Source organism: Pleurodeles waltl, chromosome 4_2, assembly GCF_031143425.1.
Source record: "Pleurodeles waltl isolate 20211129_DDA chromosome 4_2, aPleWal1.hap1.20221129, whole genome shotgun sequence".
In the NCBI taxonomy this organism is placed as follows: Eukaryota; Metazoa; Chordata; class Amphibia; order Caudata; family Salamandridae; genus Pleurodeles; species Pleurodeles waltl.
Window position 1 is genome coordinate 676,984,730 of NC_090443.1, and position 23,992 is coordinate 677,008,721.

General features: G+C 43.6%; 1 protein-coding gene across 2 annotated transcripts in view; it reads right to left on the reverse strand.

Annotated features, from left to right (window-relative positions):
* Positions 1–23,992, reverse strand: part of ST6GALNAC3 (ST6 N-acetylgalactosaminide alpha-2,6-sialyltransferase 3) — a 1,845,830-nt gene that overhangs the window by 1,377,549 nt on the left and 444,289 nt on the right. Inside the window, exon 2 of one of the 2 annotated variants that reach the window (XM_069232256.1) lies at positions 8,176–8,279. The exons of the other annotated variant lie outside the window; for it this stretch is intronic. The gene's annotated coding sequence lies outside the window, so the exon portion shown is untranslated. The remainder of the gene's footprint in view (positions 1–8,175; positions 8,280–23,992) is intronic. 2 annotated transcript variants of the gene reach the window in all.

Genomic DNA, 23,992 nt, shown 5'->3' on the forward strand with positions numbered 1-23,992 from the left:
GCTAAAAGCTCAATAATAGCGACGATTGAACTTCTCTGTGTGAGGTGGCCAAGTGCTGCGTGATTGAAACTAGCAATTTTGAAGTGTTCTTACAGTGTGCGTTAGCGAGTTATAAAGAAACAGAAAAGGAAGGTAATTGAACGGTGTTTTAAAATGTACCAGATGGTTTTTTTAAACTGTCTTTTAATTTTGTAAGCAGACATAACAGACGAAGCAATTTATGACACTTTACACCTAAGCATGGGAATGGGAGGTATTTCCAGGTGCAGAAAATATCACCTCTTATGAGTATGATATCCAGAGGCATGACATGCTGAAACACTTTTTATTGTACCAAGTTCTGCAAGGTATGTATTTTTCATGCATATTTCCTCTCAAAAACATTTGGCAGAAACACTTGAAAATTTGTTTGATTGAAAATGTGGAGGATTTTGTTTACTGCAAAACTCATAATTCTGATCACTGTGCAAACTCATCTTTAGACAGCTATTACATCTAAACCGTACTTGTCATTTGGGCCCTTGATTAGGCCTTGAATGCTTGGCCAGACTACATTTTAGAAAATCAGGGTTTCAAAGTACCTTTTGCAGCCCAGGGGTATCAATGTTAGAGCAGACAATTTCCCATAAGTCAATAAATGCCTCCAAACCTGGAGAAAACAGGCAGCATGTACTCACAACAATAGCATATTTAAACTTTCCGTATTTTGTGACCTACAGGCACCTTGCTGGAAACATTGGACCTAAGATTCATATGTGTATACAAGACTCCTGTAGTTTTTACTGCACCCTAGGTCAAAAGCAATACATGAAGTACAATACATTTTGTTTGGTGGTTGACTAATAGAACACTAATGAACATAATGGTGCTGACACCAGCCACCATAATAGGAGAAATCAAGTAAAATAAATTGAGGCTGTTTGTGAAGGGGGATTTGCTTCAAACACTTTAGGTGAACTTTATAATACATTTGTAAACTCATGCTATTGACTTTTTTGTTTTTTAAGGAATTCATGTGTAAATTCCCATTTGAGAGTATATAGTTGACAAAAGAAGGACTCATACTGCATGGATATAAGGTAAATATTTTCTTTTCAGTACTACATCTAATGGTGATTCATGATCAGGTGACCTGGAAGGCCACCAAGGTGACTAAGGCCCTTCCTCTGCCCATTGGTGGTAGATCTCTGTTGCATTGTGAAACATAATTTGTTCCAAAGGAGCTCTTGTAGTTACAGCAAAGGCACTTTTGAAAAAGAAAATGCATCCTGGGGGGTCCTCCATGCCATGGCGGGGTGAGGGGGAGAGTACACTCAGCTCTGCTGGCAAAGTTTGCAGAGTTTTGCCCACTCTGCATTCCACTTGGAGCAAGGAGTTTGGCTAAAACTCCACCTACAGCCACATGCCGGAGTTTACTGCCCAACAGGGGGCATACCATGGCCTATTTGAGGGAGTCAAGGCTTTCTGACAGGCCTCTGTCCAGCTCACGTTCCTCAATGGCTTCTTCAAAGTTAGCTCAGTCAAGGGGGCAACAATGGTGCCATAACCCTTGACAGCCTCCTATTATAACCAGTGAGGCCCATGAAGGCCCTCACTTCTGTCTGCACTGTGGGAGGCTCCCAGGTCATGATGGTTTCTATCTTGGCTTACATAGCCTGCACAACCTCAACCCATCCACCAGGTGTCCCAGGTAAACCACTGACCCCTGCCCTATCTGGCATGTACTGGCCTTTATAGTCAGGCCTGCCTTTTGCAGAACCTAAAGCACTTCCTGGCAGTGGAACAGACGCTCCTCCCAGCTGCTACTGAAGATAACTTTATATCCAAGACTGCAGAGCTTAAGGTCTCCATCCCAATCAAAACCCAGTTCACCAACCTCTGGAAGGTGGCAGGGGTATTTTTTAGGGTAATGGACATTACCTTAAATTGGAAGTGGCTCTCTGGTGTAGAAAATGCAGACCTCTCCTTAGTCCCCTCAGTAAGAGCAATCTGCCAGTACCCTGAAGTTAAATCAAAAGTACTCAGGAACTTGGCAGCCTCCAGCTGATCAATGAGTGTATCAGCTCAGGGGGTGGGGTGAGCATCAGTCTTCGTGACTGAACTGACCCTCCTGAGGTCCGCACTAAACCAAGTTCTGGTGTCACGTCTAGTGGGGCAGCTTTTGGAACCAGCACTAGTGGGCAGAAGCAGGGAATACTTGAGTGCTCAATCACTTCCAGCTTCAGCATCTTGGAGACCTCCACTGTGTCTGACAGTCTGTACATTTTGTTTTGGGAGACTATCACCACTATCAATACTGTGGATACACATGTGTAAGCTCAGGGGTGAGGGGCAACATAGACGCAAACTGTCTCAAAAACTGGTCATAGTCCCTCTGCTGCTCACGAGGTCAGAGTAGGGGGCAGGTTGACACCTTCCATTGACCCATCCTTCTCCTTGGATGAGGACACTAGATGACTCCAGAATTCTGTGTGCTTCAGAGCCTCCACCCTCGGCTCATTAATGGTTATCCACTGCCTATACAGGCATGTGGGCCTTAGGTACTTTCTTTTAATCACCCACGGACACTAAGGTAACTGCAGTTGCCCCTTTTCATTGACTGGTACCATCTCCTTCCTAAGCACTATCCTGGTCAACCTCTGGGACTACCGGCCATGGGGAGGCTGTGCCCTTTTTAAGTACTTCCTTGACAGGCCCATAATGGTAGCTGTTGTAGCACTTAGGGACAATCTTACCAGTATTTTTGTCCACAAAGCCTTTCCTTTGGTGGCCAGATTGGGATTCCCTGTGAACTATTTTGGGGGATTGTGAGAACTTATTTTTGTTTCAATCTCCTCCTCCTTCTTTGGTGGGATTCCTGACCACACTTTTAGGCGTCCACCCAATATGTCTTCTTGGACACCTGAGTATTGACACAGATGTTTGCCTCATCAGCAAGCTTTCTAGGATCAGTCGGCTTGCAATTTACCAGGTGCTGGCACAGCTCTGTAAAATAAACATTGAGCATGTGATCTCCCAGAATTAGGTTGTACAGTCCATCATAATCATTAACATTACTGTCCCTCACCCCAGCATGCAGTGTGTTACTAGAGTAATCTAAGATATCTTCCCAAGACTAACTAGGAAGTATCTGGCTCAACTTCTGGTGGTATTTCTCAAGGGCCAGCCCAAACTTAGTTATGAGGATGGCTTTCATGGGACGTACTTGGTCTGGTCATCTACCACTTGTGTGAGTAAGGTATCCCCCCCACTGTAGGCATATGTCTCTACAAGCCACCCTCCGCCATTGCTTCTCTGGGATCTTGTGTACCCTGAGTGCTATCTCATATGCAGCAAGCCAGTTGTCACTATCATCCTCCACCATATAGTTTGGGACCAGGTCTTTGGGTATGTGGAACGTCTTGTCACCTTCAGACACTACAGGTAAGCTGCCACCATAGCTGCTGAATTCTGTGGTTTGCATGGCTTTTAACTACAGCTCTTTCAGGCTCCTCTCATGCTCCAGTAGCACTTCTCTGCCAAGGCTCTCGCAGCCTTTGTTTCCTCTGTTTTAAACTTAGCCATTTGGAGCCTGAATTCTACTTCTTCATTCCTGTGCTCCAGCTCTTCTGGGGATGAGATTTTAGAAGCCACTCTGCTGCCTTCCAACACACTGGTCTCTCTCTCAGTGGGTACAGTAACTTCCTCCTCTGGGAGCTTTTGCTAACGACACACACCCAGGTCATCTTTCATTCTCAAATCAAGTTCCTCTTCATCAAGATCATCCACATTAGGATCCTTATCTTCCAAGTCCTCAGGCTGGTATTATATCCTCGTCATTTCCTCATAAGGGAAGGTGGTTCTCTGAAGGACCTGCTTTGTGGCCTTCATTCCTGCATGCAGTCCCCTCTCCAGCCATGCTGGGAATATCCACATTGAGCCTCTCTACTTCCATGATATAAGGAAGAAAAAAAAAAGAAAGGAAAAAAGAAAAATAGCCAATCAGCAAACTAGGAAGAATTAATTTTAAAAGGCTCAAACTGATCGTGAATTATTTATATGGGATGGTAATGTAGCACAAAATTACTGTATGACACTGCACAAACATAAGTCCAAATCCTCACCGTTGATCATCAGTGTAAGAAATCAGGTAATTGGTTGAGGGGGGTGAGACCACAATGCTTGTCAGGGTGATGTCACAAGCAAACTTTAAATTAGCCTGTGCTCAAACCCCTGGTACCTTGGCACAGAGCAGTCAGGCTTAACTTAGAGGTAATGTGCAAAGTATTTGTGTAACACTTCAAACAGTAACAGGACCAAAATGACAAAAATCCAATGAGTACAACGGGGGATATGCATGCTTAGAGATTTTAGTAAAAAGAGCACCAAAAAGCACAAACCGCCAACTGAGGATATCTGGTTACACCAGACGAGGATAATGTCACATGTTCAGGCCTACTGCAAAATACCATGAGCTGTCTACATGAACCCAGTTAGGCCCACTGAACAGGAATACCTTGGGTCCTGGTTGCAAACTGTTGTGAGATTCCATGTCGAGCATGCGTAATGCAGCCAAGACTATGCTTCAGTTCCCAGGGGCTGTGGAGCTGTGATATGAGGTTGGGCATTGAGGATGTATCACGCAAGGTGATTCATAGGTTCAGAGAACCTGCATCATCATCATCAAGATTGCAATCATTAGGAGGTGCAAGGGCCTCTGTTGGGAAATCTTTGCACAGGCAAAGCTTCACACAGGCAGTGGTTCTGATGCAGGCTGCAAGGTGGATGTATAGTCCTTTGCGCTGGGAGAACCCTCGAAGTAGAGGTGATGCATCAGTGCTGCTCGGAACTGTCCTGCGCGACAGAGGAGATGCGTTAGTTCTGCTGGGTCTACAGATAGCTGGGAGAGCACTTTCAGCCCCACTTCCAAGGGTCTAGGACTGGGCTCGCAACATTTGACAGAGTAGGACTCACAAATGGTAGAGTCCAGCTGATGGGTTCAAGGCTGTAGGAACCTTCTGTCCCTGAGGCTCTAGTTAGGAGGATAGCCAACTAGCCCTTGGAGTCACTTTGGTGTCCTGGGTTAAACAGATGCAGGTCCAGTCCTTCTCACCCATACAAGAGGGCAGCAGGTCAGAACAGCAGGACAGCTGTTCCTTCAGAGCCATACTCCTGCAGAGTGGCATTCTTTTCAGCAGCACAGCAGCCCTTCTTGGCAGAGTATCCACAGGTTCAGAGGTGTACTGAAGAGGTGGTGTCTGAGGTCCAATATTCATACCTGGTGCTATGGACGGTTGGAGAAGCTTTTTGAAATTCTCTTTGAAGAGCACAGCCTTCCTGCCTTCCTTGGCTCCAGACTAACTACATGGGGTATGCAGCCATTTGTGTGGAAGCAGGACCCAGCCTACTCAATTGTAAGTATCGCTGTGCCCAGCTCTGCCATCCTATCCTGCCAACGATGGCCCATCCAGGCACACCTAAGCTCTCTATTCTGTGTGGCTGTCTAGGAGGAATACACAGAGCCACGTGCCAGCTACACTGCCAAAGACAACAAATACAAACTGTTCCCATTTGGAAATTACAATGTATTAAATGTAATAACTCCAATGTTAGCCTATAGGAGAGGCAGGCCTTGCAGTAGTGAAAAATTACTTTAGGAGTGCTACACTACCAAGACATGGAAAGCTTAAAAGTACATGTATAACTTTTTAAATGCACTGCACCCTGCCCTCTGCGCTGTCCATGGCCTACCCTAGGGGGTGACATATGTATTAAAAAGGAAGGTTTGGGCCTGGCAAAAAGTTTACTTTGCCAGGTCAAAATGGCAGTTTCAAATTACCCACATAGGCTGCAATGACAGACCTGAGACATCTTTGAACGGCCACTTAACCCCTTTGCTACCAGGCCTTTTCCCCTCCTGTGCCGAGCCTTTTTTTTGGCCATTTGGGGCAGTTCGCGCTTAGGCCCTCATAACGTTTTCTCTACATAAGCTACCCATGCCAAATTTGTGACCTTTTTTTCCAACATCCTAGGGATACTAGAAGTACCCAGACTTTGTGGGTTCCCCTGACGGAGACCAAGAAATCAGCCAAAATAAAGCAAAAAGCTTTAGTTTTTTTAAAAAATGGGAAAAAAGGGCTGCAGAAGGCGGCTTGTGGTTTTTTCCCTGAAAATGGCATGAACAAAGGGTTTGTGGTGGTACAATCACCATCTTCCCAGCTTTCTGGAACAGGCAGACTTGAATTAGAAAACCCAATTTTTCAACACAATTTTGACATTTTACTGGGACATATCCCATTTTAAATTTTTTTTGTGCTTTTGGCCTCCTTCCAGTTAGTGACAGAAATGGGTAAGAAACCAATGCTGGATCCCACAAAGCTAAACATGTCGGAAAAGTAAACAAAATTATGAATTCAGCAAGGGGTCATTTGTGTAGATCCTAGAAGTGTTTCCTACAGAAAATAACAGCTGAAATAAAAGAATATTGAAATTGAGGGGAAAAAAACAGCCATTTTTCTCCACGTTTTACTCTGTAACTTTTTCCTGAAATGTCAGATTTTCTATAGCAATATACTGTTACGTCTGCTGTACTCTTCTGGTTGTGGGGATATATAGGGATTGTAGGTTCATCAAGAACCCTAGGTACCCAGAGCCAATAAATGAGCTGCACCTTGCAATGGGTTTTCATTCTATACCGGGTATACAGCAATTAATTTGTTGAAATATAAAAAAAAAAAATAGGTATCAACAAAACCTTTAAATTTCCAAAATTGCCACAAAATAAGGTGTTGAGAAGCAGTGGTTATTTGCACATTTCTGAATTCCGGGGTGCCCATATTAGCATGTGAATTACAGGGCATTTCTCAAATAGATGTTTTTTTACACACTGTCTTACATTTGGAAGGAAAAAATGTAGAGAAAGACAAGGGCCAATAACACTTGTTTTGCTATTCTGTGTTCCCCCATGTCTGCCGATAAAAATTGTACCTCACTTGCATGGGTAGGCCTAGCGCCCGCGAAAGGAAATGCCCCAAAACACAACATGGACACCACATCACAATTTCACAAAGAAAACAGCTTTTTTTTCCGCAAAGTGCCTAGCTGTGGATTTTGGCCTCGAGCTCAGCCGGCACCTAGGGAAACCTAGCAAACCTGCACAGTTTTGAAAACTAGACATCTAGGGGAATCCAGGATGGGGTGACTTGTGGGGCTCTAACCAGGTTCTGTTACCCAGAACCCTTTGCAAACCTCAAAATTTGACCCCAAAAAAACGTTTTCCTCTCATTTCAGTGACAGAAAGTTCTGGAATCTGGGAGGAGCCGCAAATTTCCTTCCACCCAGCGTTCCCCCAAGTCTCCCAATAAAAATGGTACCTCACTTGTGGGGGTAGACCTAGCGCCTGTGATAGGAAATGCCCCAAAACACAATGTGGACACATCACATTTGCGCAAAGAAAACAGAGGGTGTTTTTGCAAAGAGCCTAGCTGTGGTTTTTGGCCTCTAGCTCAGCCGGCACCTAGGGAAAGGTGTATGATGAAACTGTATTGGAAGGTTCAGGGTAATGGAATGTGGAGCATAGAAAGTAGGGAGATTTTAGAGGTGGAAATGTGCATTCATGTATAAGAGATTGTAAGGAACAGACGTGCACATTGTAGTTAGAAATAAATACAGTTTAACATGATTCCTGTTGTGCGGATTTCTACATTCGTGACGAGATTCTAACACGTATTTCTGGACCGTGCAGACGGCACAGGAGCGGTGTTGTTTGTTTATAGAAGACGTGCTCACGCGTGGATTGTGAATATTTTGAGGCAGAAAATACAGGTAAGGTGTGTTGGAGACGTCGAGGCACAGCATTGAAGGTTGGGATTTCACTTTGTTTCCCTTTGCCATTCCTTCTTTTGCCTTTGTTGCTCCTTATTTTGTCTGCTGCGGTTTGCCTTCTCACGCGGCATTGTTTTTAAACAGCGTGCCGCGCGACATTCTTTTGAAGGGCTCCTGATCTTATCACGCAACATTGTTTACATTCTGACATGCTGCGCGCTCTGTTTAAAAATGAGGAGGGGCGCATTTCATCGTGTGTGGTGAGAAACGCGCTGAAGCTTGTCGCGCGTCAGTGGCAAGCAATGCGCTGGACCTGTTGCGCATTGGTGGCGCACAAGAATTGTTCTTGGACATTTGGAGCATAGCACCTACCTGTTCTTCTTGCCGTTTCCTTCTTTTTTTTTTGCATTTGGAGCATAGCACCTTCCTGTTCTTCCTGCCATTTCTTCTGTGTTGTGCTGGGTGGAGTCCCGATTCTAGTACATCGACACAAACAAAGGACTATTATTGTTATTATTAGTCCTAGCGATGACACTGACGTAGGACTAAAAGGCATCTCTAATGGAAGATGGATTTTACTATTGCAAGGAAATATTAACACTGTGGAAGGACTAACATATATACAGATTTTATATATATATATATACATAAAAAAAAAAAATGTGGAAGCTCCTACTTTGAAGCCTTTCTGTGTGGGAGCACAGTGTATTGTAACTGTTGATGCAAGTATGTATGGAATAGGGGGGGTATTGTCTCAGAGATGCGGCAAAGACAAATGAAATGTTTCTTTTGCTTCTCGTACGTTGACTGATGCTGAAAGGAGGTATGCTGTAATCGAGAAGGAATTGTTTGCATGTATTTGGGATGTTGAGCATTTTCGGAACTATATTTGGGGGTCGAATTTTGGACTGCAGACGGATCATAAACTGTTGGTGGGCATTCTGTCTCCTGGTGGGGGTTGGAATGCCACTGCTCGGATTGCCAGACTAGTTTCTAGGTTGCAGGAGTATTGTTTTAATATCGAGTATGTGCCTGGAAGAAGTAATGCTGTTGTGGATTGTTGTGTCTTCCACAAAATGAAGAAAAAGGGGTAGGTGTGCTTGAGAATGTTTTGGGAGGTGATGTGGTATCTGCTGTGTCAGGATATATGACTGTAGAGTTTGGCAGTATGAAAGATGAAAAGTGGATGAAATGTGATGAGGAAGATTTGGTTTTGCAAGAGGTGAAGAGATGTGTGAGGGATGGTTGGCCGAACAGGAATAGAATTTCTGCTGAGATAGAACCATTTGGAAAAGTTAGGGATGAAGTGGATATAGAAAATGATTTGTTATTTAAGAAAGGTAAGTGTGTTCTTCCCACAGGTATGCAGGAGATGATTTTGAAACTAGCGCATGAAGGCTATCCCGGAATGTCTTCAATGAAACGGTTGATACTTACATGTTTCTGGTGGCCGGGATTAGATAAAATGGCAGACAAGGTTGTGAGGGAGTGCTGTGTGAATGCGGAAAAAATGTTGAAGACAGTACCTGCTCCTCTTATACCTGTTCCCTGGCAGAATTCTCCTTGGCAGAAGTTGGATTTTGATATTTCTAGCCCATTCTATTCTCTTCTGGCAGATGCATGTTATGCCTTGGTGTTAATTGACTATTTTTCCAAGTGGCCGGAGGTGAAATTAGTTTCCCATGTGACATTTGCAGCTATTATTGAGTTTTTCAAGGAGGTGTTTGCTAGAAAAGGTTATCCTGAGGTCTTGATTTTGGATAATGGCGTCCAGTTAACTGCTAGTTGAATACAACTTTTTTTTAAATACAGCAATATCAAACATGTTACCACTCCACTTTATGAACCGCAAGGTAATGATCAAGTCGAGAGATTCAACCGGGTTCTTAAAGATAGTATTTTTTGGGCACAAGGATTTGGTGGGCTGTGGAGAGAGAAGTTAAGGGAGAAGTTATGGTATTATCGTATTACTCCACAATGTACTACGGAGGTGAGTCCGTTCAAATTGTTGAAAGGAAGACACCCTGTGTCTCAACTGTGTCCGTGGTGGTTTAAGAAGAAGCAAGGTAAGGATTGGGAGAATGTTTCTATGGAAGAAGTCAGAGAAAGGGTGAGGAGAAAACAAGAGAAATTCAAGGAGGTGTATGATGGCAAGTCGAAGGTGAAAGAACCTGGCTTTGCTGTTGGTGATTGGGTTAGGATACGTAAGCCTGGATTTGTGGAGAAAGGTGCGCCTAAGTTTGGAAGAGCTTTGAAGGTGATTAAAGTTTATTTAAAAAGTGTGGTTACCCAGGATGGATGTGTGGAATGTGGGAAGATTGGCGAAGTGCAGTAGAAATGGTGGCCACCAAGATGAAAGAAGTGGTGCTGATTCTTTGGTTAAGGTTGGGAATGGTTTGCGTTCTGTTGAATGTGTGGAAGAAGGTGTGGATCATGAACGACAGGCATTCATGGAAAATGTGTCTGGTGGAGAAGAGATAATTACGGAGTTGGTGGGCAATGATGATAATATTACTATGCATGATAGTTCTGTTGCATTGCAGGTGATGTCCAATGCTAGAACTAGATGTTGGCCCATCAAGTTTAAAGACTTTGTTTAAGACCTTTAATGTATGTTTGTATATATTGGCTATCTTCTTTTATGCTAGTTCTTAAGTTTTTTTTTGTTTAAAGAGGGAAAGTGTGTTGTATGATGAAACTGTATTGGAAGGTTGAGGGTAATGGAATGTGGAGCATAGAAGGCAGGGAGATTCTAACGGTGGGAACAGGCATTCGTGGATGAGAGACTGTAAGGGACTGACGTGCACATTGTAGTTAGAAATAAATACATTTTAACCTTATTCCTGTTGTGCAGATTTCTACAGGAAACCTGCAAACCTGTGCAGTTTAGAAATCTAGACACCTAGGGGAATCCAGGATGGGGTAACTTGTGGGGCTCTCACCAGGTTCTGTTACCCAGAATCCTTTGCGAACCTCAAAATTTGGCAAAAAAACACCTTTTCCTCTCATTTCGGTGACAGAAAGTTCTGGAATCAGAGAGGAGCCACAAATTTCCTTCCACCCAGTATTCCCCCAAGTCTCCCAATAAAAATGGTACCTCACTTTTGTGGGTAGGCCTACTGCCCGCGAAAGGAAATGCCCCAAAACACTATCTGGACAAATCAAAATGATCAAATACAAAACTACCTTTTTTTTGTGCAGGGGGGTGGCACCTGCATTTTTGGTCCTAGGCTCAGCAGCCATTTAGGGAAACCTACCGGACCCAGACATTTCTGAAAACTAGACACCCGAGGGTGTTGAGGGAGGTGTGACTTGCGTGGATCCCCCAATGTTTTCTTACCCACAATCCTCAGCAAACTTCAAATTTAGCTAAAAAATCACCTTTTCCTCACATTCCTGTGTGGAATCACTGCTCTGCGACAAATTTCATACCACCCACCATAGTTTTCAGATGTGTCTAGGTCTTGTGGATTTTTCTACATGGCAGCGTCCCAAAGTCCTGAAAGTGCAGCCCTCACCATTCCAAGTGGGTCGATTTTGAGAGTTAGCCAAGCTCTCATGGCCCAAATATTAAACCAAAAACCAAAATAATTAAATGTCTTCTTGCTTGCTGTGGGATAAAATGTTTTAGTGCGCGGGGAGAGCTGAATGACTGTTACCCCCTTCAGGGGTGGGGGCAGGAACAGACTAATACTGGTTGGTAGCGACCACCCCACTATTTTATTTTTTGTAATTCCCTGGCATCTAGTAGACTTTCTGCCCCCCACCCTGGGGTGTGGATCAGGGGTAATTGCCCCATCTGCCCACTGGTGGGCAGAACAACTTTGGCCCCTTTTATTTGGGGTGGGGGTGTGCCATACCCCCAGCCTCTTATTTTGGAAATAAAAACTTCCCTGGTCTCTGGTGGGCTTTCTGCCCCATTGGCCTTCTAAAAATAGGCCAATCTGCCCCCAGGGTGGGCAGATATGGCCAACAGTAATGTGCCCCCATGGGGAGCGACCCTTACCCAAGGGGCTGCCCCCCTAGAGAAAACACACACATACTCACACACCAATCCCCAGTGCCTAGTGGTTTATGCCCCCCTTGGGAGCAGATGGGCCTAATAGAAATATGCCGATCTGCCCCCAAGAAGAGCAGAAATGGCCTAAATATAATTTGGCCCCCAAGGGAGCGTCCCTTGCCTAAGGGGTCACTGCCCACCTCTAAAAAAATAAAAAAAAAGATCCCTGGCGTCTATAGGTTTCTGCCCCACCTTGGCCATTACTGTTGGCCATAGCTTGAGGAGCCACTCTTACCCAAGGGGCTGCCCCCCTAAAGAAAACACACACATACACACACACACACACCAATCCTAGGTGCCTAGTGGTTTCTGCCCCCCCTTGGCCTGAGGGGTCGCTCCCTTTCCGTGAATTTGCCGTCCAAAAAAAACTCCCTGGTGTCTAGTGGTTTCTGCCCCCCTTTGGGGCAGATTGGCCTCATAAAAATAGGCTGATCTGCCCCCAAGGAGAGCAGAAATGGCCTAAATATAATTTGCCCCTGAGGGGAGCGACCCTTGACTAAGGGGTCGCTCCCCACCTCAAAAAAAAAAAAAATTATCCCTGGCACCTAGAGGTCTCTGCCTCCCTCCCGGAGGCAGATCGGCCTAATAACAATAGGCCGATCTGCCCCCTGGGGGTGCAGAAAAGGCCTTGAAAACAATTGCCCCCCTGTGGATCGACCCTTGCCCAAGGGATAGCTCCCCTTATGCCAATTTCCTTTTTACAATAAATCCCTGGTGTCTAGTGGGCATTTCAGAAGCCAGATCACTTCAGAGTCCAGCTTCTGAAATGCTCTGAGAGACTTCAAAGGGAAGGAAATTCCTTTCTTTCCCTTTGAAGCCTCTCAGGCCCCCATCACTTGATCAGAAGAGAAATGCTAAGCATTTTTCTTCCGTGGGGAAGTGGCCTCTGATGAGGTCAGCACAGGAATACGCGCTGACGACATCAGATGTCACTGGGGGGGTCGGAGTGGAAGGGGAAGGGCTTCCCCTTCCATCCCTGCCTTCCGGGGGTGGGAGGGAAGCCCACTGAGGGAGTGCGCCCTCTGAGCTCCAGGCTGAGCACTGTGCCGGTGGACATAACCACTAAGTCCCCGGCACAGAAGGAGTTAAGTGGGTGGTATAATCAGTGCTGCAGACCCACTAGTTGCATTTAATTTACAGGCTGTGGCATGGGTAGTGTCACTTTACCAGGAACATACAAGTAATTAACCCCTTCACCGCCACGCCTTTTCCTCCTCAAGTGCCAGGCCTTTTTTTGGCTATTGGGGCAGTTCTCACTTAGGCCCTTTTATCTTTTTGTCTACATATGCTACCCACACAAGATTTGCGTCCTTTTTTTCCAACATCCAAGGGATTCTAGATGTACCCAGAATTTGTAGATTCCACTGGAAAAGACCAAGAAATTAGCCAGAAAAACAGCAAAAAAATTGTTTTTTTTTCTCAGAAAAATGGGAAAAAGAGCTGCAGAAGAAGGCTTGTGTTTTTTTCCCCTGAAATTAGCATCAACAAAGGGTTTACGGAGCTAAAATCACCATCTTCTCAGCTTTCAGGAACAGGCAGACTTTAATCAGAAAACCACATTTTTCAACACAATTGTGGCATTTTACTGTGACATACTCCATTTTTATTATTTTTTGTGCTTTTAGCCTCCTTCCAGTTAGTGACAGAAATGGGCATGAAACCAATGCTGGATCCTGGAAAGCTAAACATTTCTGACAAGTAGAAAAAATTCTGAATTCACCAAGGGGCCATTTGTGTAGATCCTACAAGGTCTTCCTACAGAAAACATCATCTACAATAAAACAAATATTGAAATTGAAGTGAAAAAAACAGCCATTTCTTTCCACGTTTTACTCTGTAACTTTTTCCTGCGATGTCAGATTTTCAAAAGTAATATACTGTTACATCTGCTGGACTCTTCTGGTTGCGAGAATATATTGGGTTTGTAGGTTCTTCAAGAACCCTAGGTTCCCAAAGACAATAAAAGAGCTGCGCCTTGTAATGGGTTTTCCTTGTATACCTGGTATATAGCAACTCATTTGGTAAAATATAAACAGTGAAAAATAGGTACCAAGGAAACCTTTGTATTTCCAAAATGGACACACGATAAGGTGTTGAAAAGCAGTGGTTATTTGCATAATCTCTGAATTCCGGGGTCCCCATACTAGCATGTCAATTACAGGGCATTTCTCAAATAGTCGCTTTGTTTACACACTGTCTTTCAGTTGGAAGGACAAAATGTAGAGAAAGACAAGGGGCAATAACACGTGATCTGCTATTCCGTGTTCCCCCAAGTCTCCCGATAAAAATTGTACCTCACTTGCGTGGGTAGGCCTAATGCCCGTGACAGGAAACACAACATGGATCACATTTTTACATCGAAATGTGACCTGTATTTTGGAAAGTGCCTAGCTGTGGATTTTGGCCTTTAGCTCAACTGGCACCTAGGGAAACCTAGAAAACCTATACATTTTTGAAAACTAGACACCTAGAGGAATTCAGAATGGGGTAGGTTGTGGGGCTCTCACTAGGTCCTGTTACCCAGAATCCTTTGCAAACCTCAAAATTTGGCCAAACAAACACTTTTCCTCACATTTCGGTGACAGAAAATTCTGGAATCTGAGTGGAGCCACAAATTTCCTTCCACCCAGCATTCCCCCAAGTCTCTTGATAAAAATGATACCTCACTTGTGTGGGTAGACCTAGTGCCCACGACAGGAAATGCCCCAAAACACAACATTGACACATCACATTTTCCCAAAGAAAACAGAGCTGTTTTTTGTAAAGTGCCTAGCTGTGGATTTTGGCCTCTAGCTCAGTCGTCACCTAGGAAAACATACAAAAAATGTGCACCTAGGGGAATCCAGGATGGGGTGACTTGTGGGGCTCTCACCAGGTTCTGTTACCCAGAATCCTTTGCAAACCTCAAAATTTGGCCAAAAAAAAATACTTTTTCCTCACATTTCGGTGATTAGAAAGTTCTGGAATCCGAGAGGAGCCACACATATCCTTCCACCCAGCATTCCCCCAAGTCTCCCCATAAAAATGGTACTGCACTTGTGTGGGTAGGCATAGTGCCCGCAAAAGGAAATGCCCCAATATACTATCTGGGCACATCAAAATTACCAAATAAAAAACTACCTGTTTTTGCGGGAAGGGTGGAGGGACGGAATGTGTTTTTGTCCTGGGCTCAGCAGCCATCAGGGAAAACCTCCCAAATCCAAACATTTCTGAAAACTAGACACCCATGTGAATATAAGGTGGATCCCCCAGTGTTTTCTTACCTAGAATTCTCAGCAAACCTCAAATTTAGCTAAGAAATCACATTTTTCCCACATTTCTGTGTGGGGTCAATGCACTGGGACAAATTTCCTACCATCTAACGTTCCCCTAAGTCTCCCGGTAAAAATGATACCTCATTTGTGTAGGTGGGCCAAGTGCTTGTGACAGGGAAGAGCCAAAAACATTTTGAATTTGAGGGGGAACCAAAGTGGGTCCAAAAGGGCAGTTTGGAAAAAAAACATTTTTAGGCTGACAAGTGCAGCAGAATTTTTATCGGTATAGATGAGACAATGCTGGGTGGTAGGCATTTTGTGGGGTCCTGCAGATTCTGGAAGGTTCCTTCACAAAAATGTGGTAAAAAGGTGTGATTTCCAGCGAAATTGGAGGTTTGCAGGGCATTGTGGGTAGGAAAATGGTGCAGGGTGCGTGTGAACCACACCACCCTGGATTCACCCAGATGTTTGGTTTTCAGATTTGTCTAGGTCTTGTGGATTGTTCCCAAAGTCCAAAAAGTGCAGCCCTCACCATTCCAAATAGCACGATTTTGGAGTTAGACATGCTGTCATGGCCCAAATGTAAAACCAAAACCCCAAATAATCAAATGTCCTCTTGTTTTCGGTGGGATAGGATGTTTTAGTGTGCAGGGGATAGCTGAAAGACTGTTACCCCCTTCAGTTGTGGTGGGGGCATAACCATGCCTATACTGGTTGGTAGCCACCACCCCACTATTTTTAAAAAAATGTCCCTGGCATCTAGTAGGCATTCTGCCCTCCCGGGGAGTGGATCGAGGGCAATTGCCCCATTTGCCCATGGGCGGGCAAAACAACTTTGGCCCCATTTATTTGGGCTGGGGGTATGGCCATAACCCCACCCTTTAAAAAAAAAAAAGAATCTTCCATGGTCTCTGGGGGCTTTCTGCCCACTGTGGGGGTGGATGGGCCTTCCAAAAATAGGTTGATCTGCAGCCAACAGTAATGTGACCCCCAAGGGGAGCGACCCTTGCCTAACAGGTCGCTCCCCTTGCATGAAATTGACGAAAATAAAATAAAAATCCCTGGTGTCTAGTGGTTTCTGCCCCCTTTGGGGGCAGATTGGCCTAATAAAAATAGGCACACCTGCCTCCAAGGGGGCCAGAAATTACCTAAAGACAATTTGCCCCCCAGGGGAGCGACTCTTGCCTAAGGGGTCACACCCCACATATAAAAAAATAAAATAAACAAAATAAAAAGATCGCTGGTGTCGAGGGGTTTCTGCCTCCCGGGGGCAGATCAGACTAATTATAATAGGCCGATCGCCCCCCCATGGGGCAGAAATGGCTTTAAAATAAATTGCTGCTCCCTTACATCCTTTCCCAGGACAACCGTGGCCCAGGGCGAGACCCGCTCATCCAAGGCGCCCAACAGGTTCTGTATGTCAACTGGGGATAAGCCAATATGACAATGTTTTTAAGAGTGAGCACGTGCACTTTAGCCCTGGCTAGCAGCGATAAAGTGTGCACAGTCCTAAGGCCAGCAAAAACTAGATCATCAATAATATGGGGGGGAAGACAGAAAGTATGGGGAAAGACCATGCTAAGGCTGACAAGTCTTAGAACACCTATTCAAAACATAGGTGAAATCTCTAAGAGACACGTATATGTGTAGTTGTGTATATTAATCATTTAGGTATCATGGAATTCCAGCATTGTCAAGTACTGTGATGTTATCAGGGATAAGGTCATGTGACATCACTTCAGAAAAAAATTAAGGTGAAAGGTCATATGACATCACTTTCTCTAGTGCCACTGAGATCAAAGTTTTTGATGTCACTTCCCTTGGCATTTTGGTGAAAGAACGCCCTTGTGTCGATCATGTATAAACCGTTCATAAATAAAAAGCTAAATAAATGTACTTTATACATTCTCTTGTAGTACGGAATGGAGTGGTTCAACACATATTTTTTGTAAAAATTTGATGGTCAGGTGTTGATTCGTGATATGTAATTTGATGTTCTTGATTTTCCTGCCTGAAAATTCATTGGCAGTTAGGTTAAAAATTTACCAATGTAAATAAAAAAGGTGCATGTTCAATATGTTGCACCCTTGGTTCCCTCGGAAGCACTACAGTGAATAATATCCATCTTCATCTTTTGCAAATTAAAACTCAGAAGTCGCTAGGGAATGTATTAATCAAAGATAAAGTAAAATTGCTTTTCTTTATGCCTTTGGGCAAAATTAGAGTCCATGGTGGGATTTCTCATTAATATGGTCAGCTAAGAAATAATGTCATATTAGACAGACTTTCCAATTTCGCTCTATGTAATCCACGCTTGACATTTGCAAGAGGAAATTATGTAAAAGGGGAGAAAAGAATGGAAGTACAATACTTTACATATTTTTCTATTTATAGTTTTAAAATAATAATTTGTCTTGTACTCAATAAGTAGCACTTTAATTATTTTTGCAATTTATTAATGTAAAACTAATTTCCAGTTGGTACACAGTCTATAATAATGTTGCAATTTGGAATAGTTATGTTTGGGATAGCACTCTATTACTTAATGAAAATGACAGAGGTGCCACATTTTTCATTTAAAAAACATTTTAAGTGTGGTTTATCACATACAGTAACAAACAATGCCTCGTAAAAGTTCAAAATTGAAAGCCACGGGTTTTCTAAGACTGCACACATTTCTACACATAAAATAATACTTGCAGGTACTTTTCCAGCATCTGTAACTGCAGTGATATAACTCAATACAGAACATGCATAATTTAGGAGGCGTTGGCTTTTGTCATGTCCCTATAAATTCACCCAGATCCAGTAAATCGGAGACAGTTTAATTCCGTCGATGTAAGGGTAATTTTCAAATATTCAACTGATCAATTTATATTCTACAGTTGATAGTGTGGCAATTTCAAAAACATTTCCCAGTTGTGGTATTAGTCAGTGCTGCAGATCTCCTTAGAATCATGATTTGTAGATTTTTCCTACCATAAGGTGAAAGGGACAATTACGTTCAAACTGTGCTCTGTGATTGTTTACCATCATAATTGAACAGGCAAATTAAACTGAAACATACTTCTATACATTTTAGATACTTCTATACATTTTTAGAATTGGAATTTTCCAACATACCACTATATCAGGGTGTGTAGAATAAGGAATTTGGCAATGTGAAAATACATGTGCAGTTGCACCTTCACCCTAATGCTAAATCTGCATACTTTTTGTAGACAGTATGAAAGAAAAAGTTACAGGGCTCAAGGTATCTCTCAGGAGTCCATCGTGGTCCATACTACCCACTGTCCCACTGTCGCTGCCAGCACTACGAAATACTAACTTTCGCACAATACAAGTGTGACATTCTGGACTATTCCAGGTCACTTTAAGCTGGAAGAATGAACTGGGTCTGCAGATCTTATATTTTTTTTATAGAATATTCAATCAGTTATGTACAGAACCTTTAGTGCAAGCCTAGCAGACATGTATGTACTATTTTTTTACTCTGCATTTAATGACTTTTTGAAAGTTTACTTCTGCATCACATTTGTCTACAAACCATTTGCAGCTTTAGTTTAATTTATGTGGATCTGTCCGAGTGTCACAGGATCACTTTTGTCATATAGGGTTATATTCACAGATCAATATAATGAATGTTAGATGTCAAAAGTTGTACTAGATTAAAAAATTTAATGTTTGCTATAAACGTGTGGAGTTTTATTAAGTAGATATTTGATTAAACTGACTTGTTCCTATCTTTTAAAAAGAGGCAGTGACAAAGTCAGTAGGCCTCAGCTGTAAAACCTATTGTCTTTGCAAATGCTTTTTGTTTTCTTAGCTAGCAGGCAACATTATGCAGTTGCGGCAGGGGTCTTAGACACCGGTTTCCAAAACATAACTATACACACTAAAACTTGATGCCAAAGATGAACACACATCCACAGTGGTTATCCTCAAAGCATTTTGTTAGGTTTTAACATAGATCAACCAAAGATTGCCCCTGTAGATGTGTGTGCATCCAAAGTGGCCATCTTTGAATGCAGGGACTTTATTTTACAATTCCCACAGAAAGATGACTACCATAGATAAATGATAATGGGATTTGTTAAGTAGAATGCAACCCATTTATGGATGGCCCCAGTGAATGCTTGCTATGTTAGATAACCATTTTGAGATGACCGACCAATGATACCACACCGGGCATAAAAATAATAGGTAAAAAACAAATCAAGGAGGCTGAGAATGCAACAAGACTCTGAGACGTTGATAAGATGATTAAACCAGGAGAATGGAGAGGTGGGTGAGCAGAGACAGAAAAGAGTAAAGAAAACAGCCCTACCATGCATTGAAAACTAGCTGACATCAGGATAGGAAAGATACATCATCCAATCAAACCACAGTGAGAAATGCTCCTAGGAGGAATAAACACGAGGATAGAGAGGAAATCTATCAAAATAGGACAGAGAAATGAGCAGACAGATAAGTTATTGTTGATGCATTTCTTCCTTCACAGGAATAAATGCTTGACGAGGTCAATAAATCTTTGGACCCAGCATAAGGTTGTGGAGAAAAAATCATTATATTTCACAGCAAACAATTCAACTACACAGTATGACCAATGTGACCACACATGGAAAGCTCCAGTAAGATATATGTTAAGGAGTTTTATTACAAGCTTAGACTCAAAGTCACATAGACAACTCTCAAGCAAAAAATCTTAAGATCCAAAATCACCAAAGATTGTCCAAGGTGACTAAATAAATTCAGATGAACTAACATTAATAAAACTAAACACTCAATAAATACAATAAGGAACATCAGAAGAATAACCTGATGTACAGAAACCAAGCACTGCTCAATTCTGATAAGCATTACGGCAATTTAAGTCACGTAAGATTAGCTAGTGTGGTCAAAGGAAACCCTACCGATTAGCCAATCAAGGATTAAAATGTGTTGACTGAAAAGACAAAAAGAAATCAAAGAGTATAAAGAAATTGGAAAAAAGGAAATCTGGGGCAACAAATCACTATCTAAAGAGGGCACAAAGTAAGTAAAAGGGAAGGCGTCAGCATTTCAGAAGTTCAGTCAAGAGTCTTCCTCTTTGGGTCAAGACAAGAATCTCTAAGTCTCAGCAAGGCATTTCAAAGGGCAAGGGCAAAGAGAATTATACCGCTCAGAGTCCAAGGGGTTCAGCGAGAAGAATAGGATGGAGTAGACAGCTGCAATGAGGTCTAGAAAGGGAGTGCTGCTAATCCATCTCAAGTACCCTGTATTAAAAATGTTTATATGGCAAGATGATTCATCAATCCACCACTTCACATGACATTGAAGGCGTAGCATCTAATAGGAAGCGATCATGAGATTCAGACTGCAACATTGGTGAAAATTCCCATTACCAACACTTAGCAAACATTCCCATCTGGTCATATCCATGTGAACTGTAACATTCTTATATGTTGCTAGTCCACAGTCCTGAATATACTGTACTGAAGGACAACTTCCCAGACTCACTATGTGTAGAACAATAGACATCTATTACCAAGCTAGCATTCTCATGAGAATGAAATCTGGAAGAAAGGTTCACATTAACAAGATAACTTAACATTTTCTGCACAGTCACGAATACGGGGCCTAACATGCCTCACTAGGCTAATACAAATGAATTAAAACAGCATGTAAATCATGCAAATAAAATGCATTTTAAAACTCAAGTTATAAATTCAACATTATTAAACTTCTATTAGCGTTTATATTACAGTAGCCTTTAAATGAAATTACTCTGTTACTACATTTCTGTCAATATGACAGAGAACTACTGGCCATATGAAAGACTGTTACAAATTGTGATTACCTAATTGCATTTCTCTATGAATATAATTGCTATTCAAATGTATGAAACTCCATGAGTTTATTTTCATGTTTCCTAATGGGTCGCAAAATGACCGACTGCATTAATAATCATGAGGTAGGTTGCAATTTGCGACCCATTGGTAAACACAAAAATCACAGGGATGGTGGCCTGCTGTGCTCAGCAGACCACCATGTTTGTGATTGCTTTTAAATAAATAAGCAGTCTTTTTTTTAAAATGCAGCACGTTTACCTTAAAGGAAAACGGGATGCATTTAAAAAAGAAAAATGAAAAGTTTTATTTTAATTTTTTCTGTAGGCAGTGGTCTGGGGGACCACTGTTTGCTAGGTAAAAATGTTTTCGCTATCATTCACAAAGGGAAAGAGGTCCTTTGGGACCTCCTCCCATTTGGGAATGGGTTACCACCTACTTGAAATAGCTGGTAAAATGCAAATGTTTTGTGACCACATTTCTGACACAAAACATTCCTACATATCGCTGCAATTTGGTATTAGGAAGGGACACCCTGAACACGCCCCATCCTAACACCGAATCAGTATGTATTATCAATTCCAAATTGCAATTCGGTAACATGTTACTAAGGGCCAGATGTAGCAAACTTTTGCGAGTCGCAAATGGCCCGATTCGCAATTTGCGACCCCGCAAAATCAGAAATGGGATGCAAAAATCCCATTTCCGACTCGCAAAATGCCGCCCAGCAGAGGAGGAGGAGGAGCAAGAGACAGGAGAAGATATACAGAACAAGGCAGACACTCTTCCAGCAAACTGAGGAGGAAATTTATGATAAATATAGACTTAGCAGCGCAGCTATACTAGATTTAATAGAATTACGCAAACAACAGCTAGAACGCCAGACTGTGCGCGGCTGCGCAATCCCTACTTATGTGCAAGTGCTATGTTCACTGCACTTCTTGGCCTCGGGTAGCTATCAGGGGGTCAATGCTGTGGCAGGTGGGGTATCCCAAAGTGCACTATCACGGTTCTTTAGGGCATTCTTAGACGCCTTACTCACACACATGTCCCGATACATATACCTACCCAGGAATGAGGCAGAAATCAACAGCACTAAGTTGGAATTTGACAGAATTACCAACTTCCCCCATGTCATAGGGTGTGTAGACAGTACACATATACAAATATGCCCTCCTGCAAACCTGGAATATCTGTTCCGCAATAGGAAGTGTACCCACTCACTCAATATTCAGGTGGTATGTGACGCCCATTATATCATCACTGACATGGTTGCCAAATTTCCAGGCAGTACTCATGACTCCTACATTTTTAGGCACAGTGGGATACACCAACGCCTGGAACGTGGGGAGTTTGGAGACGGATACCTCCTAGGTAGAGCTGAATACACCTTGAAGACATGCACACAGGTCAATGTGCAAACCACCCATGCCTTGCTAACATTGTACGTTTTGTGCCAAACAGGTGACAGTGCATATGCACTACGTCCATGGATACTAACACCGTACTTAACACCCAGCAATGATTGCCAGAGGCGATACAACAGTGCACATAAGAGGACCAGGAACATGATAGAAAGTACCTTCGGACTGCTGAAAGCAAGGTTCAGATGCCTCCACTGAAGTGGAGGTGCCCTCCAGTATAACCCAATTACAGCTTTCAAAATAGTTGTTGCATGCGCTATACTGCACAACATTGCCACCCGACATGGCCTACCTCTCACCCCTGAAGACCCAGATTCTGAGGATGAAGAGCAAGAGCAACCACATCGCCATCATGGGGATAGGAGCATCGCAAATCAAGGCAGACTGAGACGGGAACACATTGCAAACCAATACTTTGGAAGGTACGTGCCAACTTTTACCATACTCACCAATGTAACACACCAAGAGTGCAAAAAACCAAACTATGTACAATAGGAACAGTTCAGGGGCTTCAATAGTCCACCTGGCATGGGACACATTGACATCATGTGCCCCAAACCCAAGGACAGTGTGGAGCTCACACCCTACGGCAGGCTCGGCCAGCCTGGCTGGTACTAGGGGGTGTCAGCAGTGCTCTGCCTTGTGCTTCCACTACTTAGCACCCGGGTGTCACTGGCAGAGACACTGCTGACAGTGGAGCCCTCCTCACTGTCCTGTGGCGTGTTGCCTGTGCCCCTAGCCACCTGCCGTGCCTCCATGAGTTCCATTGTATGGCTGAGACGGCCCAGTCCCCGTGCCACATCACCTGCAAAGTGGCCCATGTCCACCTGGAGGCTGACTGTGCACCTAGACAGCCCTGTTGTGTTGACAGCCAGCCTAACTATAGAGGAGGCCAGTCCTGCCACTAGTTGGCGCATAGACAGTGCAAGGTCACCCGTGTTGTTACCGATCACCTGCAACTCCGAATGTACCTGCTGCATACTGATGGCATGATTGTGTTCAAAGCGCCGCAATACCCCACTAATCCTCCGTAATTGTTGGTTTTGCAGGCGCTGACCCCGTAGCAGTTGGGCCTCGGTCGGTGATGTGAGGCATGCCCTGACTCTGCCTGCCGCTCTGCTGTTGATATTCTACGTTGCCTGCGAAGCGGTGGAGGCCCTGTATTGTCTGCTGTGGCAGCCTGGCTCGTACCTGGTGCAGGCTCACACACCACTGTTGCAACAGGTGTTTCCTGAGAGGGCATGGTGTCGGTGGTGCAGGTAGCAGTGGTGGCTGGTCCTGTTGTCTCCTGTGTGTGCTGGCTGACCATTGGCCCCTGGCTGCTTGGGCTGGTGTCTTGTGGGAGACCTGTGGGACATAGGGAACACACTGTCAGTGTCTACTATCTGTTATCAACTTCCTAATAAACTATTTCCTATGAACTGCCTACATGACTACATTGCCCATAATGCATCATTCTGGTGTTTGCTACTCTGAAATGGAGCTATCTTGGTTGTGCATGCCCCTGTGTACAAGGTGGGTGGGGGTATGGAATTGATGTGGGTACATGCATGTCACATGGTACTCACCGGTTGATGGTCCTGGATCAGAGGTGTCCAGATCTCCCTTCCCGCTTACAGCCTC